This window comes from Chiloscyllium plagiosum, unplaced genomic scaffold (genome assembly GCF_037043375.1).
Source record: "Chiloscyllium plagiosum isolate Xiang-an unplaced genomic scaffold, Cpla_swu_hap1 HiC_scaffold_45, whole genome shotgun sequence".
In the NCBI taxonomy this organism is placed as follows: Eukaryota; Metazoa; Chordata; class Chondrichthyes; order Orectolobiformes; family Hemiscylliidae; genus Chiloscyllium; species Chiloscyllium plagiosum.
In genome coordinates, this window is record NW_028270183.1 from 13,861,987 (window position 1) to 13,877,481 (window position 15,495).

The 15,495-nt window shown below is 46.2% G+C and overlaps 1 long non-coding RNA gene across 1 annotated transcript in view; it reads left to right on the forward strand.

Annotated features, from left to right (window-relative positions):
• Window positions 1–926, forward strand: part of LOC148136394 (uncharacterized) — a 72,326-nt gene extending 71,400 nt beyond the window's left edge. The window contains exon 3 of the long non-coding RNA XR_015754386.1: window positions 341–926. This is a non-coding gene — a long non-coding RNA (uncharacterized LOC148136394). The remainder of the gene's footprint in view (window positions 1–340) is intronic.
• Window positions 927–15,495: the final 14,569 nt, after the last annotated feature.

Below are 15,495 nucleotides of genomic sequence, written 5' to 3' on the forward strand. Positions count from 1 at the left end.
CTCTGCGTGAAAAAGTTGCCCCTTAGGTCTCTTTTATATCTTTCCCCTCTCACCCTAAACTCATGCCCTCTAGTTCGGGACTGCCCCACCCCAGGGAAAAGACTTTGTCTATTTTATCCTATCCATGCCCCCTTATGATTTTATAAACCTCTATAAGGTCACCCCTCAGCTTCCAGGGAAAACAGCCCCAGCCTATTCAGCCTCTCGCTATAGCTCAAATGATCTGCTTTTGCGACAGAAACTGTGACCACTGGAGAGAGGGAGCACAGGGTTAGTGTTTCGATTCTGACGCCCTTTATTCAGAACTCAAAAAAGGTTAACCCGGTTTCTCTCTCCTCAGATGCTGCCCGACCTGCGGAGTTAAAAGGAAAAAGCTGCACTTTGTGAACGGTCTGGTTCCACATTTATTGCTTTCCAAGGGGCCAGATTCTCCAAGCGGTTGCTCCAGCATGAATGTGGATCATTTAATGTTTCATATTCAGCACATAGCCTTTTCCTGTCAGGATGCCACAGAAAATTCTGAAACAAAATTAAACCTTAATTGGGGAAGAAAAAGGTTAATCATGAGGCTTTGTTTTATGGTTTCAAATGATTTTGTTTTAATGGAGGGCACCGAGGGGCAGCAATGATAGCATCATTTAAGATCTATCTAGACAGATACATGTATGGGCAGGGAGCAGAGGGATACAGACGCTAAGAAAATAGGCAGCAGGTTTCGGTGGAGGATCTGGATCAGCGCAGACTTGGAGGGCAGAAGGGCCTGTTCCTGTGCTGTAATTTTCTTTGTTCTTCTGCTCCAGAGAAACCTGTTTGGGTGATACAGCTACAGCAACGGTTAAAGCAAGTCCCCTCATATTTGTGAACACCTTTGACCCCAATGTTGTTGAGACAATGAGCCATTCTGTGTGATTAGAAGCTGGTTTGATCGTAAAATTGGTCGCTGGAGAAAAATGATTTGATTTGATTTGTCATCACATGTACCTAAGTACAGTGGAAAGTTTTGTTTTACAAGCAGTGCAGGCAGATCATAGCAAACAAGGAGATACAGATCATCGGGTGCTCAGACAGAGTGAGGTATACAGGGTACACTGCATAGGAGGTTTGCAAAACAAGATCAACATTAGATTTGAGATCTGAGAGGACCGTTCATCAGTTTAATAATGGCAGGAAAGAAATAATTCTTAAACCTGCTAGTGTGTCTGTTCAAGCTTTTGTATCTTCAGCCTGATGGAGGAGATTGTAGAAGACATTACCAGGGTGAGATGGGTCATTGATGATGTTGGCAGCGTTTCCACAGCAACAAGCCACATAAATGGAGTACATCGGTGGGAGGTTGGCTTCCGTGATGGTCTGGACTGTGCACACAATTTTCTGCAGTTTCTTACTGTCCCGGGCAGAGCAGTTGCCACACCAGGCCATTATGCACCTGGACAGTTTGCTTTATGTTGGTGTATCTGTAGAAGATGGTGAGGGGCCTTATGGACATGCTGTACTCCCTCAGCCGCCTGAGAAAGAAGAGGCGTTGTCACCATTTCCAAAGACAAGATTTACTCTAAAAGAGTCATAAAGATCTGGAGTACCTTTGGCCCAATGATTCTGTGTTGCTCAAAAACAGCCAGCTAATCATCCTCATCCCGTTTTCCCAACCCTTGGCCCAGAGCCTTGTGTGCCTTGGCATCGCAAGTGCACCTAAATATGTCTCAAGGCTTTCTGCCTCTCCCACCCTTACAGATTCCCAGAACCCTTTGGGTGAAAGTGTTTCCCTCACATCCCCATCTAACACTCTTGTCCCTTTCCTTAAATCCACACCCTCCTCAGTCATTGATCACTCCACCAAGGGGAAACGTTCCTTCCTATCTACTCTCTCTATGCCCCTCATCATATTATACGTCTCAGTGATATCCCCCATTGCTCTAAGGAAAACAGTCCCAACCTGTCCAATCTCTTCATCACTGACACTCCCCGGCACATGCTTTGCTGACAAAATTGTAGTGAGCAAAAGTCAAAAAAAGTAAATGCAGAGCTATTTTGATTTCACGTTTCTTCCATTGATAAATAAATCCAATCTATATGTTTCGCTATCATAGAATCCCTACAATGTGGAAACAGGCCCTTCGGCCCAACAGGTCCGCACTGACCCTCTGAAGAGTAATCCACCCAGACCCATTGCCCTAACCTTATTACCCTATATTTACCCCTGACAAATGCACCTAACTGACACATCCCTGGGCACTATGGGCAATTTAGCATTGCTAATCCGCCCTAACCTATACAACCCTGGACTCTATGGGTAATTTAGCATGGCCAAACCACCCTAACCTGCACAATCCTGGACACTACAGATAATTTAGCATGGCCAATCCACCCTAACCTGCACAACCCTGGACACTACAGGTAATTAGCATTGTCAATCCACCCTAACCTGTACACTACAGGTAATTAGCATGGCCAATCCACCCTAACCTGCACAACCCTGGACACTACAGGTAATTTAGCATGGCCAATCCACCCTAACCTGCACAACCCTGGACACTACAGGTAATTTAGCATGGCCAATCCACCCTAACCTGTACATTACTGGTAATTAGCATGGCCAATCCACCCTAACCTGCACAACCCTGGACATGACAGGTAATTTAGCATGGCCAATCCACCCTAACCTGTACACTACAGGTAATTTAGCATGGCCAAACCACCCTAACCTGCACAACCCTGGACACTACAGATAATTTAGTATGGCCAATCCACCCTAACCTGCACAACCCTGGACACTACAGATAATTTACCATGGCCAAACCACCCTAACCTGCACAACCCTGGACACTACAGATAATTTAGTATGGCCAATTCACCCTAACCTGCACAACCCTGGACACTATGGGCAATTTTGCATGGCCAATCCACCCTCACCTGCACATCTTTGGACTGTGGGAGGAAATGCACACAGACACTCACCCGAGGCTGGAATCAAACCCGGTTCCCTGGTGCTGTGAGGCAGCAGTGCTAACCATTGAACCACCGTGCTGTTAATTATGCATACTACAGTAAAGACTTGGCAATTTACGTTTAGAATTGTGTGGATGCCAAGTTTTTATTTTAGTTAGATTCGTTTTAAGAAACTATATATATTTTCTTGCCCCTTGGTAGAGATATTTTCTAATCAATCTCTTCCAAGATGTTATTAATCACCCCTGGAGTAGGTCAGACTTGAATCCAAGCTTCATGACTCATGTAGGTATGTATCAGGAGAGAGATGATAAACAAGCAATTGGTGCTAGCCTGATATTGTTCTTGTCTTAAAGTTTCCATTCACCACTCTGATTCCCATGACCAACCCCTTCAATTCCCTTTACTTTGTTCAGATTTTCCTGCATCAACTTCCTGCTCAAGACCCTGTATACCAATCTGTTCTGTGTAAGAGTCACGCGACCTGAAACATTAACTGTGATTTCTCTCCGCAGATGTTGCCAGACCTGCTGAGCTTTTCCAGTAATTTGCGTTTTTTGTTGCTATAATCCAGGTTGGTCGAGTCTCTGAATCCTCACACTCCAATGAGTCAGTGTTGGACTTTCTCCCAGGATAGAACACCTTTCTGTATTATTGCCCCAAATTGAATATAACACTGTCCCTGACTCTGGTTTGAATACTTTATTCATCATGTTCATGGGGTGGCACGGTGACTCAGTCATTAGCACTGCTGCCTCACAGCGCCAGGGACCCAGGTTCGATTCCAGCCTCGGGTGACTGCCTATGTGGGGTTTGCACATTCTCCTCTTGTCTGAGTGGGTTTCCTCCAGGTGCTCTAGTATCCAAAGATGTGCAGGCTAGGGTGGATTGGCCATGCTAAATTGTCCAGGGATGTGTAGGTTAGGTGCATTAGTCAGGGGTAAATGTAGAGCAATAGAGGAGGGGAATCGGTTTGGGTAGGGTTGGCGTGGGCTTCTGCATTGTAGCGATTCTGATTTGTAAAATCTATTTCAGAAACCTTTCAATTTGATACCACCATTGGAGTATTGTGCACAACTTTGGTCTCACTGCCATAGAGGGAGTGCAGGGGTAGTTCTCTTGGTGGTAGCAGAGTTGGCTGGGCTGTCATAGAATCCCTACAGCGTGGAAACAGACCATTCGGCCCAACAAGTCCACACTGACCCTCCGAAGAGCATCACGCTCCCTTTCTCCATCCCTGTAACCCTGCTTTTCCTATGGCTAATCCATCTAACCTACGCATCCCTGGATGCTACGGGCAATTTAGCGTGGCCAATCCACCCAACCTGCATATTTTTGGACTGTGGGAGGAAACCGGAGCACCCGGAGGAAACCCACGCAGACACAGGGAGAATGTGCCAACTCCACACAGACAATCGCCCTGTCCTTTGAGGAGAGATTGGTATGACTGGGCCTGTATTCACTGGAAGGATGAGAGTGGAATCTGATTGAAACGTGAAGAATTCCAAGACAGCTGGACAGACATGGGTGCAGGAAAGATGCTTCCTTTGGTTGGAGAGTCTAGTACCAGGGAATTAGGAATTAGGTTTTATTGCCACATGGACTCGAGTACAGGAGTACACTGAAAAGTCAGCAGTCCCACAGCCATCTTGGATACAAAAGTACAAAATCTTAGAAACAAAGTAGAGAAACGAAGAAATAAGTTAAAAGTTCAACATTACAGTTCTTCGCATTATAAAGCAGTAAACAAAGAAATTAGGTTAAGTTCAAAATTACTGTCCTTCTTCAGTGATGGCTTACTCCTGCTCATAGTTTCTTGAATCTTACAGATGTCGCAAAGATAACTAGGGACAGGCAACAAAATCGCTGACAGCCAGCAACACTCATGTCCCGCAAATGAATTTTATAACACTCGTTCCAAGACAGTACTCAGGGCCTGATCGTAATGCACTTAATCTTGACAAAATGTATTCCACAGCTGCTTACAACCCAAAGGGCAAAAGAATGTCAAATTGGAAATTGTACTGGCATTGTGTTTAGGGATGGGCAGCTATATCACAACATCCATGAGGGGCCAACGGTGTTTAAAGGCTTCTAGGGTGAATCCTAGAGGGCTGCTTTAGCCATGAAGAGATAATGGCAAACACGACCACTTACAGAGACAGAGCAAGTATTGAAAATTGAGATCACTTGGTGTTCAGACCCTTAATTATAGCTCTTTAAGGTACTGAGTTGCCCTGAACAATTAGAACTGGCGGATTTAGAAAATTATTAGCAGAGAGGTACTTTGGCTGAGCTTCCAATTTAGTGGAACCCGATTTTGGAGCAATTTCCCCAAATTTGCTTTGTAGCTTGAGCTCTTTTGGAAAAATGAAAGACAAATTGTGTTTGCCTTGAGGGCAGGTGGTTTGCTTCTCTCTGCTGAATGAAGCCTCCATCTTCACAAACATCAACACGTCCTTTGGTTTCGGCGTAAAGTTATAATCGCAGCCCCTGTTGTCCTGGAGGAAGGAACTGATGTTGATTAAGTCGGTGTAGCGTGCGAGAGGTGGTCACGCCCTTCTGAGTAAATCAATGTGCTCATTGTCAGGCAGATAAAGCCACAACTATCCTTGGCAACAGATGAAAAGCATCAGTTACTGCACATGCTCAGATGCCAACCACTTCGGGCTCCTGTGTAATCATGTGGTTTGTGATTGGTTAAGGCGGTTTGTTTCATCGTGTGAGACCGACAAAACTGTCTTCCCCCCCCCCCCCCCCCACCCCCATCCTCACGCAAACCCAAGAGGGCTCCGTTGAAAATCAAAAGGTAGCCGCAACTTTTGCGGATCCCAATTAATCGTGGACGCAAATTAAAACTATGGGTAAGGGCCTCGAAAGGAACGGTTCAAAATGGCTCCCCATCTTGATGGGGAGGTAGTGGGGTACTGGGAAGGTCACGTATTTCCGGGGATGTGGGTTCAAATCTCACAATGGTCGATGATGAATTTTGAATTCTATAAAATCTGGAATTGAAATCTAAGTCTAATAATTGTCACAAAAGCCCATCTGGGGTCATTAGGGAAGGAAATCTGCTGTCCTTACTTAGCCATCCATGTGATTCCTGACGCCTAGGTGCGAATGGCTCTTGACTGCCCTCTGAACTGGCCATGCGAGCCCCTCAGTTCAACAGCATTGAGGAGCATTAACAAACTCTGGCCTTGCCGACGATGACAACATCCCAAACAAGAATAAAAAAAACAAGATGGCTGCCTATGCGTGGAACCTGTTGGTGCCATTTTGAATACTGAAACAAATTTCTAGAAGTGTGCCACTCAAGTGAAGTTGGGAAATAGGAGATAGTGAGGACTATAGATGCTGGAGAGTCAGAGTCGATGAAGTGTTGGGAAATAGGTCAGTTGTGTGTAGTTTGTAAGTTGCAAATGGTTCTGCATCAAGAGGATTATGCGTTAAAGTACCACTGCAGAAATGTCACCACATACTTCAGTACAAAAGAACATGATGTACAGTCAGTTTTCTGACTCTGAATTGAATTCTCCTGCCCTCACAGATGAACGTAAAAGATTCCATTGCACTCTGAGAAACAGCAGATAGGTCTTGACCAATATTTGCTCCCCAACTAGATATAGGACAAAACTGAAGTATGGCTTCATAGACTCCCTACAGTGTGGAAATAGGTCCTTCAGCCCAACAGGTCCATACCAACCCTCCGAAGTGTAACCACCCAGACCCATTCCCCTACCCTATATTTACCAACGCCCCTAACCTACACAAAGCTGAACACAATAAGCAACTTAGCATGACCAATCCACCCTAACCTCCACATCTTTGGATTGTGGGAGGAAACCGGAGCACCTGGAGGAAACCCATGCAGACAAGGGAAGAATGTGCGAACTCCACACAGGCAGTCACCCAAGGCTAGGATCGAACCCGGGTCCCTGGCACTATTGAGTCAGCAGTGCCAACCACTGAGCCACTGAGCCCCTTTGGATAGACAGGGCACTGGGGAGACTACATTGGGGGTATTGTACACAGTATTGGTTGCCTTATTTACAAATAAGTTGGAAGCATTTCAGAGATGGTTTACCAGCCTAGCACCTGGAGCGGGTGCCTTATGAGAAACTGGACTTTCCAAAAGTAAATCGCAACTTGACCGAAATATATGCAAGTGTTGACAGCAAGGGTGAGGAGACGATGTTCCTGTAGTGGAAGATTCTAGAACTCGGGTTGCTATTTCAGAATAAAGGGTTGCACGTTGCAGACTGAGGTGAGGAGAATTGTTTTATCCCACAGCAGGTCAAGAGACATTAGAACCATCTTCCTGGAATAGCGTCAGAACCACAGAGTCCTTGAATCTTTGTAAAGCCAAGCAAGGGAGATTCTCGATAAGTCGGGGTGAGGGGTTGGCGGTAAAGGGAAGGTGGAGTAATCGGACCAGCCCCGATCGAACCAAATGGCAGAGTGAGGCAGCAGGGGCCTACTTTGCCTCTGGACTTGGATGCCTGCCCGGACTTGTACAATGGCGTGTCGGGTGGAAACTGGCCTCCTTCCCTCACCGCCGCGGTGAGAAAGTGCAGTGAAACACCTTGGCGCTCCGAGTGGCGCTGCCACAATTTAAAATGGCCTCCTGCTGTGCTCTGGCCTCACCCCTAAAGCAAAACAGATGGAAGTGTTGTGCACAGCAGCAGCTGGAACCCATCAGAAGATGTATCACTCCAGACCAGAGCCAGAAAGTGCAGTGGAAAACTTTCCCATACGTTTCTCCTGCTCAACAACTCCAGCAATTATACTTGGGGTGTTTACTCGCGAGAGTATCAGGTCAGATTTCTCAAGGCCTCGGGCTTCCTGCAGAGACTGGATCTCTTGGTCACAGTACTCGTGACTCTCAGTTAAGGAAACTTAAGATGAAGAGTCACTCAGAATGTGCCCTATCTATGGCCAGGTCAAAAACAGAGGGGGGAAAGGGTCTCTCAGCACCCTCTATCGCACGTCAGCTCAGTGGTTAGCACTGCTGCCTCACAGCACCAGGGACCCGGGTTTGATTCCACCTTCGGGTGACTGTCTGTGTGGCGTTTGCATGTTCTCCCCGTGTCTGCGTGGGTTTCCTCCCACAATCCAAAGATGTGCAGGTTAGGGTGGATTGGCCATGCTCAATTTCCTCACAGTGTCCAGGGATGGGTGGGTTAGCCATTGGAAATGCAGAGTTATGAAGATTGGGTAGCAGAGTGGGTCTAGGTGCGATGTTCTTCGGAGGGTCAGTATCGATGTGATGGGCTGAATGGCCTACTTCCACAGTGGTGAGACTCCTAAGGCATGGGCTTCTATATTCTGCAAACAATTTCAAGCCTCCCCAGGGAGCTCCTGATTCCTTTTAGATGAGGCTGCACACATTGTCCTTACTGACAGCGAGTGGTACCAGATCAGTGAATGACTGGGGAGGTGGGGGGGGGGGGGGGGGGTAAGACACTGGCAGATTCCACATGTGGTTCCAAGCTTCAAGCTGCTGAAAGGGGGTGTACGGGCGGTAGGGTGATGGACCAGTTACACTCTCCCTCCACCACACAGAAACACACAACAAAGGGCAATGTGAAAAGGGTAGGGGAGTGGAAGAGATTGGATAGCTCTGAGCTAGCACACACGCAATGGGTTAAATGGCCTCCGTTGGAGGATCGATGATACTCTAATGGGCGTGGAGCCTGCACTCTCAATGTGAAAGACAAGTGAGGTGCTACACAGATCCAGATGCCACCAAATAAAAGATGGCACTTTTGAAGACAAAGCTCTATCTCTATGAAGATCTTTTAAACCCTGCGGAGCAGATGCTGCAAGGAATAGGGAAAGCCAGTACAATTATATCATTTATTACCAGGGGAGGCTATACTTCAGTTATACACTGTTTATGATGACGTAGAACAGATTTGGTAAGGTTGGTCCAAATAAACTATGTTCTCAGGGTGAGGGTGTCGCTGGCTCGGCCAACATTTATTAGCCCGAGGGCAGCAAAGAGTCAACCACGTTGCCGTGGGTCCAGAGTCAGGTCGGCCAGACCAGGTAAGAAGAGCAGTCCTGTCCTAAAAGAACCAGATGGGTTTTTCTCACAATCGATTCATTTAGACTCTTAATTCCAGAATTAAATTCAAATTCAATAAACCCGCTGTGTCAAATTCAATGAATCAGTAAATCACAAAATCTGCCATGGCAGGATTCAAACACAGGTCCCCAGAACTTGCCCTTGGTCTCTGATTTAACAGTCCAGCAATAACACCACTAGGCCAACACCTCACCCACCAATTGAACAACGAAGCAGACTCGAGCTCCCTCCTCTGTGAAATTGTAGAGGTTGTTTTAGGAGAAAGGTTATTGATTCTGACTCCTTTGACCATGGGAATGGCATACCCCTTAAAGACCCAAACTAACTCCAAACAGTTGTTGCCATGTTTTTTTATTCATTTTCCCAACAGCTTGCCATCCAACACCTCGTCTCTGGCAACGCGGTGACTCCTGGCAGACATGTCGCCCTCTTGTGGAGCAGTCGGTAGGGCCCCAAAACCTCAAGGAGAAAGTGAGGTCTGCAGATCCCCAAAACCTCAAGAAAAGCTTACTGGAGGGCAATCCGGTCCCAACTAGACGATGATCAGTGGCAGGGTTAAAACGTTTGGAGCTTTTGTGAAGTAAACATGTTCTTTTTTAAAGACCAAATCCTCCAATTGGAACTGGGGGAGGGGAGTTAATAGGGAGTGGGTGGTGTTTGTTTTATCTAAAGACCTACAATTACAGTCAGTCACCATTGCCACAGAGTGAGTAAGATCAGGAAGCATTTATATAGACAAAAACTGTTGGCAAAGATTGAGGGAAAAGGTTGGCCAAGCATCGATGTAAAGTGGACCAAATGACAAGAAAACTCTCATTGCCTTCTGAGAAAATCAGATCTTTCTTGGCACATTTATCCAGAGAATGTGTGTCACTCCAGTTCCAGGTTTCACCAACTTTTTCTCCTAAAGCTCTGCATGGATAGCACTCAAGTCCAAACTGCGCTGGGTCAATTCTTGCTCAGTAAGATTGTTGAGGGGCCAAGATGGGTAAATACAGTTACTGATATGGATGACAGAATAGGCTTGAAGGGATGAACGGCCTGGTCTGGTGGCCCATGTTCCTGTCACACACATGCCCCAGCTTCTAGATGTCCCACAGCTTCTCCCTGACCGGAGGGGGGGCGGGGAGCACGCTATAGGTGGCAGCCAATTTAATGAAGCCCCTACTCCTGGCAGTGGGTAGGGAGTGAGGAGTAGAAACCCACCCCCCTCCAAACAGCTCATCGCCACCCTCCCCACCCTCCTGGTCGCCACCAGATCAGTGATTCCATCCTCTATGTGAGATAGGATTAATTATGCACCTCCAGCAATCTTAAATGATCGAATTTTACATTCAGTGTGAGGGAGAGAAGAATGGATCTAAGATGAGTGTTTTAAACTTAATTAAGGACCAGTATCAGGGCCTGAAAGCAAAACTGGCTGAAATGTAGTGAAGAAGGTTAAGGGGGGTTAGACCAATCTAGATATGGTGGCAGACATTTAAGGCGATATTTCAGAAGACACAAAACAGATCCATTCCAATGGAAAAGAAAAGACGAGGGCCCTTCCCAGCTCAGATACTGGATGCTTCAGTTCCTGGCGAGTATATGAATAGGGACTCCCACTTCCACAATGTCCACTCCAGACCCTGATCCCATGTTTGGCACACATCATTGATGAGTTGGCCACTTGGCCCCCCCGAAGCCTGCTCTCCCAGTTCATAAGATCACGGCTGTTCTCGCTGAAAACCTGCCCCCACATTCCCACCCACCTCGACAACCTTTCATCCCTTTGCTCACCAGGGTTCTATCCAGACCTGCCTTTAAAACAATATTCCACTACAGCGATTCCAAACCTTACAAGATAGACAGGAAGGAGGCTGGAAGAACACAGCAGGCCAGGCAGCATCGGGAGGTGGAGAAGTCGATGTTTTGTGTGTAACCCTTCTTCAGGACAAATATCCACTCCAAACCTTACAAGTCAAACATTTGCAATCCTTTTAGAGAAAAAAAACTTTCCTAATTTCATCTTAAATGGGTGACCCGGTCCTTTATTAAACAATAATCCTAAATTCCACATTCTCCCATAGGAGTAAACATCCACCCTGTCAGCACCATTCAGGATCCTGCACATGTCAATTAAGTCACCGCCCCCTTCATTAATTGTTCAGTCATTTTTTTTAAGTCATGCCAATCTTCTGACCTGCCACCTACACTTGTGAAATTATATACTTTTCCTTTAAGTTTAACACTGGCTTTAACATTTTTAGTTTAGCGGGGATAGTGGGGCCTCCCCTTAAAAGTTTTCCTTTCTCATTGGAATGGATTTGTTTCGTGGATTCTGAAATACTTCCTCAAATATCTGCCACTGTACCTCAATTGATCTAACCCCGAAACCGAGTTGACTTCAGCCAGTTTTGCTTTCATTACCTCATATTTGTCCTAGACCCAATCTTCCCTCCCTCACACTGAATGTAAAATCTGATAATTTACAATTGCTGATACCTAGAGGAGCTGAATTAATCCTGTTTCGTTGCACAATATCGGATCTATTGCAGGCTTTTCTCCGGTCAGCCCCAAAAAGTGATGCTCTAAGAAACAACCCTGAAAACATTCTGTGAACTTCTCTTAAGAGTTATAGAGTCCTACAGCACAGAAACTGATCCTTCGGTCCAACTAGTCCATGCCGAACATAATCCCAAACTAAACTAGTCCCATCTGCCTGCTCCTGGCCCATATCCCTCCAAAGCTTATCCAAATGTCTTTTAAACATTGTAACTGTCCCCACATCCATAACTTTCTCTGGCAGTTCATTCCACACATGAACCACCCTCTGTAAAACATTTGCCTCTTATCTCTTTTTAAAATCTCTCTCCTCTCACCTTAAAAATGTGCCCCTTAATCTTGAAATTCTCCATCTTAGAGAAGAGACAACTCCCATGACGCCTGTGATTTTATAAACCTCTATGAGGCCGCCTCTCAACCTCCTACGCTCCAGTGAAAAAGGAGTGTATAACTCAAACCTTCCTTACCTGGCAACATCCTGGTAAATCTCTTCAGTTTAATAATATCCTTATGTCGATTCTAGGTTGCATTGACTCATTTGATGTTTAGAGTCTATATGTAGATTAAAATCCTCCATAATCATTGCCTTAGCTTTCTAATACGCTCCCACTGTGTCTTCCTTTATACTGCCCCCTAGTGAATTATTTTCTCTTCTGGATCCAATGGCTTCTACTTCATAATTTTCTCAAAGTAGGTCATCCCTTTCTATTGCGCTAACACTATAATTAATTAACAGAGCCACCCCTCCACATTCTCCTCACTTCCTGTCATAACTAAATGTCCTGTAGCCTTCAATATTAAAGTCCCATTTTATCAACCTACAGTGAGGACTTTGTCACAGCTATCAGATCATTCACAGAGTCATTTAGAGGTACAGCACGGAAACAGACCCTTCGGTCCAACTCGTCCATGCAGACCAGATATCCCAACCTAATCTACTCCCATTTGCCAGCACTTGGCCCGTATCCCTCCAAACCCCTCCTATTCATGTACCCATCCAGATGCCTTTTAAAAATTGCAATTGTACCAGTTTCTGCCACTTCCTCTGGCAGCTCATTCATACACGCACCACCCTCTGTGTGAAAACGTTGCCCCTTCAGTCCCTTTTAAATGTTTTCCCTCTCACCTTAAACCTATTCCCTCTAGTTTTGGACTCTCCTACCCTGAGGAAAAAGGTCTTGGCTATTTACCCTATCCATGCCCCTCATAAATCTCTATAAGGTCACCCTTCAGCCTCCAACACTCCAGGGAAAACAGCCCCGGCCTATTCAGCCTCTCCCTACAGCTCAAACCCTCCAACCCGGGCAACATCCTTATTTCAATTTGGGTTTAGTTAATCTGCTTTTGTCCGGATGCCATGAGTTTTCAGATACAGAGACTTCAGATTTTTCCTTTTATGGGTTTATTTAACCTCTAGCATTATCTATTGATACACTCATGGATTTGTACTCTCCATCCTTCTCTGTTGTGGTCTTTTTTATCATTTCCCATATTAGCATCTTCCTCTTTTGCTTTATTGACCAAATCCTCCCAAATTTGATCCCTTGCCTCCACTACATCTCTATATCTTTCGTTGTCCAGCTCAGTAATGGATAGATGCATGAGTAGGTGGGGAGCAGAGGGATACAGATACTTAGGAATTGGGCAATAGGTTTAGACAGTGGATTTGGATCAGCTTGGGCTTGGAGGGCCGAAGGGCCTGATCTTGGGCTGTAAATTTTCTTTGTTCTTGTTCTTAGTAGAGCAGCGGACCCAGGTGTAGATCCATCCCAATGGTACCAAATCCACATGCCCCCCCAGTCCTGGTGCCACAGACTGGACCCAATCTCTCCCACACCGGTGTTTCAGCCAATCACTCATTGCTCAGGCCTTATTTGGTCTACAATTTGCATGTGGCTCAGGAACTAATCCTGAGAGTATAACTTTTTGGGTTCCTCCTTTTTAAAAAACATTTGGCACCTAGGTCTCCTTACTGCCTGGGCAGAGCGTCTCTCCTTGCCCCACGTGGACCATTATGACCTGATCCTTCCCCCCCCCACTGAACGTTCCCCTCCAGCTGTGACAGAGTGGGGGTCCTAGAACTGGACAGGTTACATGGATTCTCTTTGCTGTGCAGAATGATGTCTATCCCTTCAGTATACTGCCACCTAATGGAAACACATTTGTTTTCACTCAGCCCTCTCGCACCAAGTGACCATGGTCACTTCACTCATCCTCCCCTTAGACCTCACATGCATCCAAACAGGCTTACCTTGTGGGCATCACTGGCTGGGCCAGCATTCATTGCCCAGAGGGCTGTTAAGAGTCAACCATGTTGTTGTGGGTCTGGAGTCACATGTAGGCCAGAATAGGTAAGGATGGCAGTTTCCTTCCCTGACGGGCATTAGTGAACCAGACGGGGTCTTCCCTAACAATGGTCGGCGTCCAATTCTTAATTCCAGATTTTTATTGAATTCAAATTTCACCAAATGCCGTGATGGGATTGAACCCAGGTTCTCAGAACATTAGCTGAGTGTCTGGATTAATAGGATGTAGCAATAATACCACGAGGCCACTGCCTCCCAAGGCTGTGAAAACCTCAAACCTAGCTTTCAATTGCAAAGGCCCAGGCTTCATGTACTCCCACCACCTGAGTTCCTTCACTCGCTTCACTCTCTGTCACTGTCCCCGATGATGGATCAGATCAGAACTCCAGGTGCTCTGGTTTCCTCCCACAATCCAAAGATGTGCAGGCTAGGTGAATTGGCCATGCTAAATTGGCCGTAGTGTTAGGTGTAGGGGAATGGGTCTGGGTGGGTTTGTGCTTCGGCGGGTCGGTGTGAACTTTTTGGGCCGAAGGGCCTGTTTCCACACTGTAAGTAATCTAATCTAAAGACCCTATAGTAAGGGGTGTGACTACAGCCCCTCCCCGGTAACCTTTCCCCATCCACAAAATGTCGCGATGCCTGTAGCTCAGTCTGCTGTTCATAAACCCTGACATTTGAAAACAAATGTTTACTGCAGGCATGTCTGCCCCCATCACATTGGCATCAGAGAGCACCCACATGCTGCAGTCATGACACATTACCATGTCTCGCCATCCTTAATGTACGATCATTAGATTAGATTCCCTACAGTATAGAAACAGGCCCTTCGACCCAACAAGTCCACACCGACCCTCCGAAGAGAAACCCACCCAGACCTATACCCCTACCCCTACCCTATATTCACCTCTGACTAATGCACCTGACCTGCACATCTTTGGACTGTGGGAGGAAACTGGAGCACCCGGAGGAAACTCACGCAGACACGGGGAGAACGTGCAAACTCCACACAGACAGTCGCCGGAGGGTGGAATCGAACCCGGGTCCCTGGTGCTATGAGGCAGCAGTGCTAACCACTGAGCCACCGTGCCAACTCACTTGATTATTTTATTCCTTTTTATTTCATGTGTTTTTGTTCTCTTCAATATATTTTATTAACTTTACCACCACTTCCCAAACTATTGAACACATCAGTAATAGAATAGACCACTTCACAGATACTCAGCAAACAGTTTGTTTCTTTCATTCCCCCACCCCACCCCGGAGTGGAATGACAACTAGTTCCTGTAGGTTAGAAGCTAAGAAACACTTCTTTCCCCCTCAACACCGAACTCCCCTAATTCCCAAACTCTGGGCACTCTGCACATAGCCACACTCTCCACTAAATGCCTGACTTCATACATGTCTGAAGCAATCCAATTAGTTGACTCTGGTAACCGTTTCCACATCATTCCTGAATAACCTAATTTCAGCTCCTGTTCCAGTGAGGACCTGGTACTGCCCTGCCTAAGGCTGGGAGATTTACAATTGAAACAGTAGAAGCAATCCCTCACTCACTGATTGCCAATAGAACTGGGCCTATCTCTTTTCACTGGGTGCTCCGTCAATCCC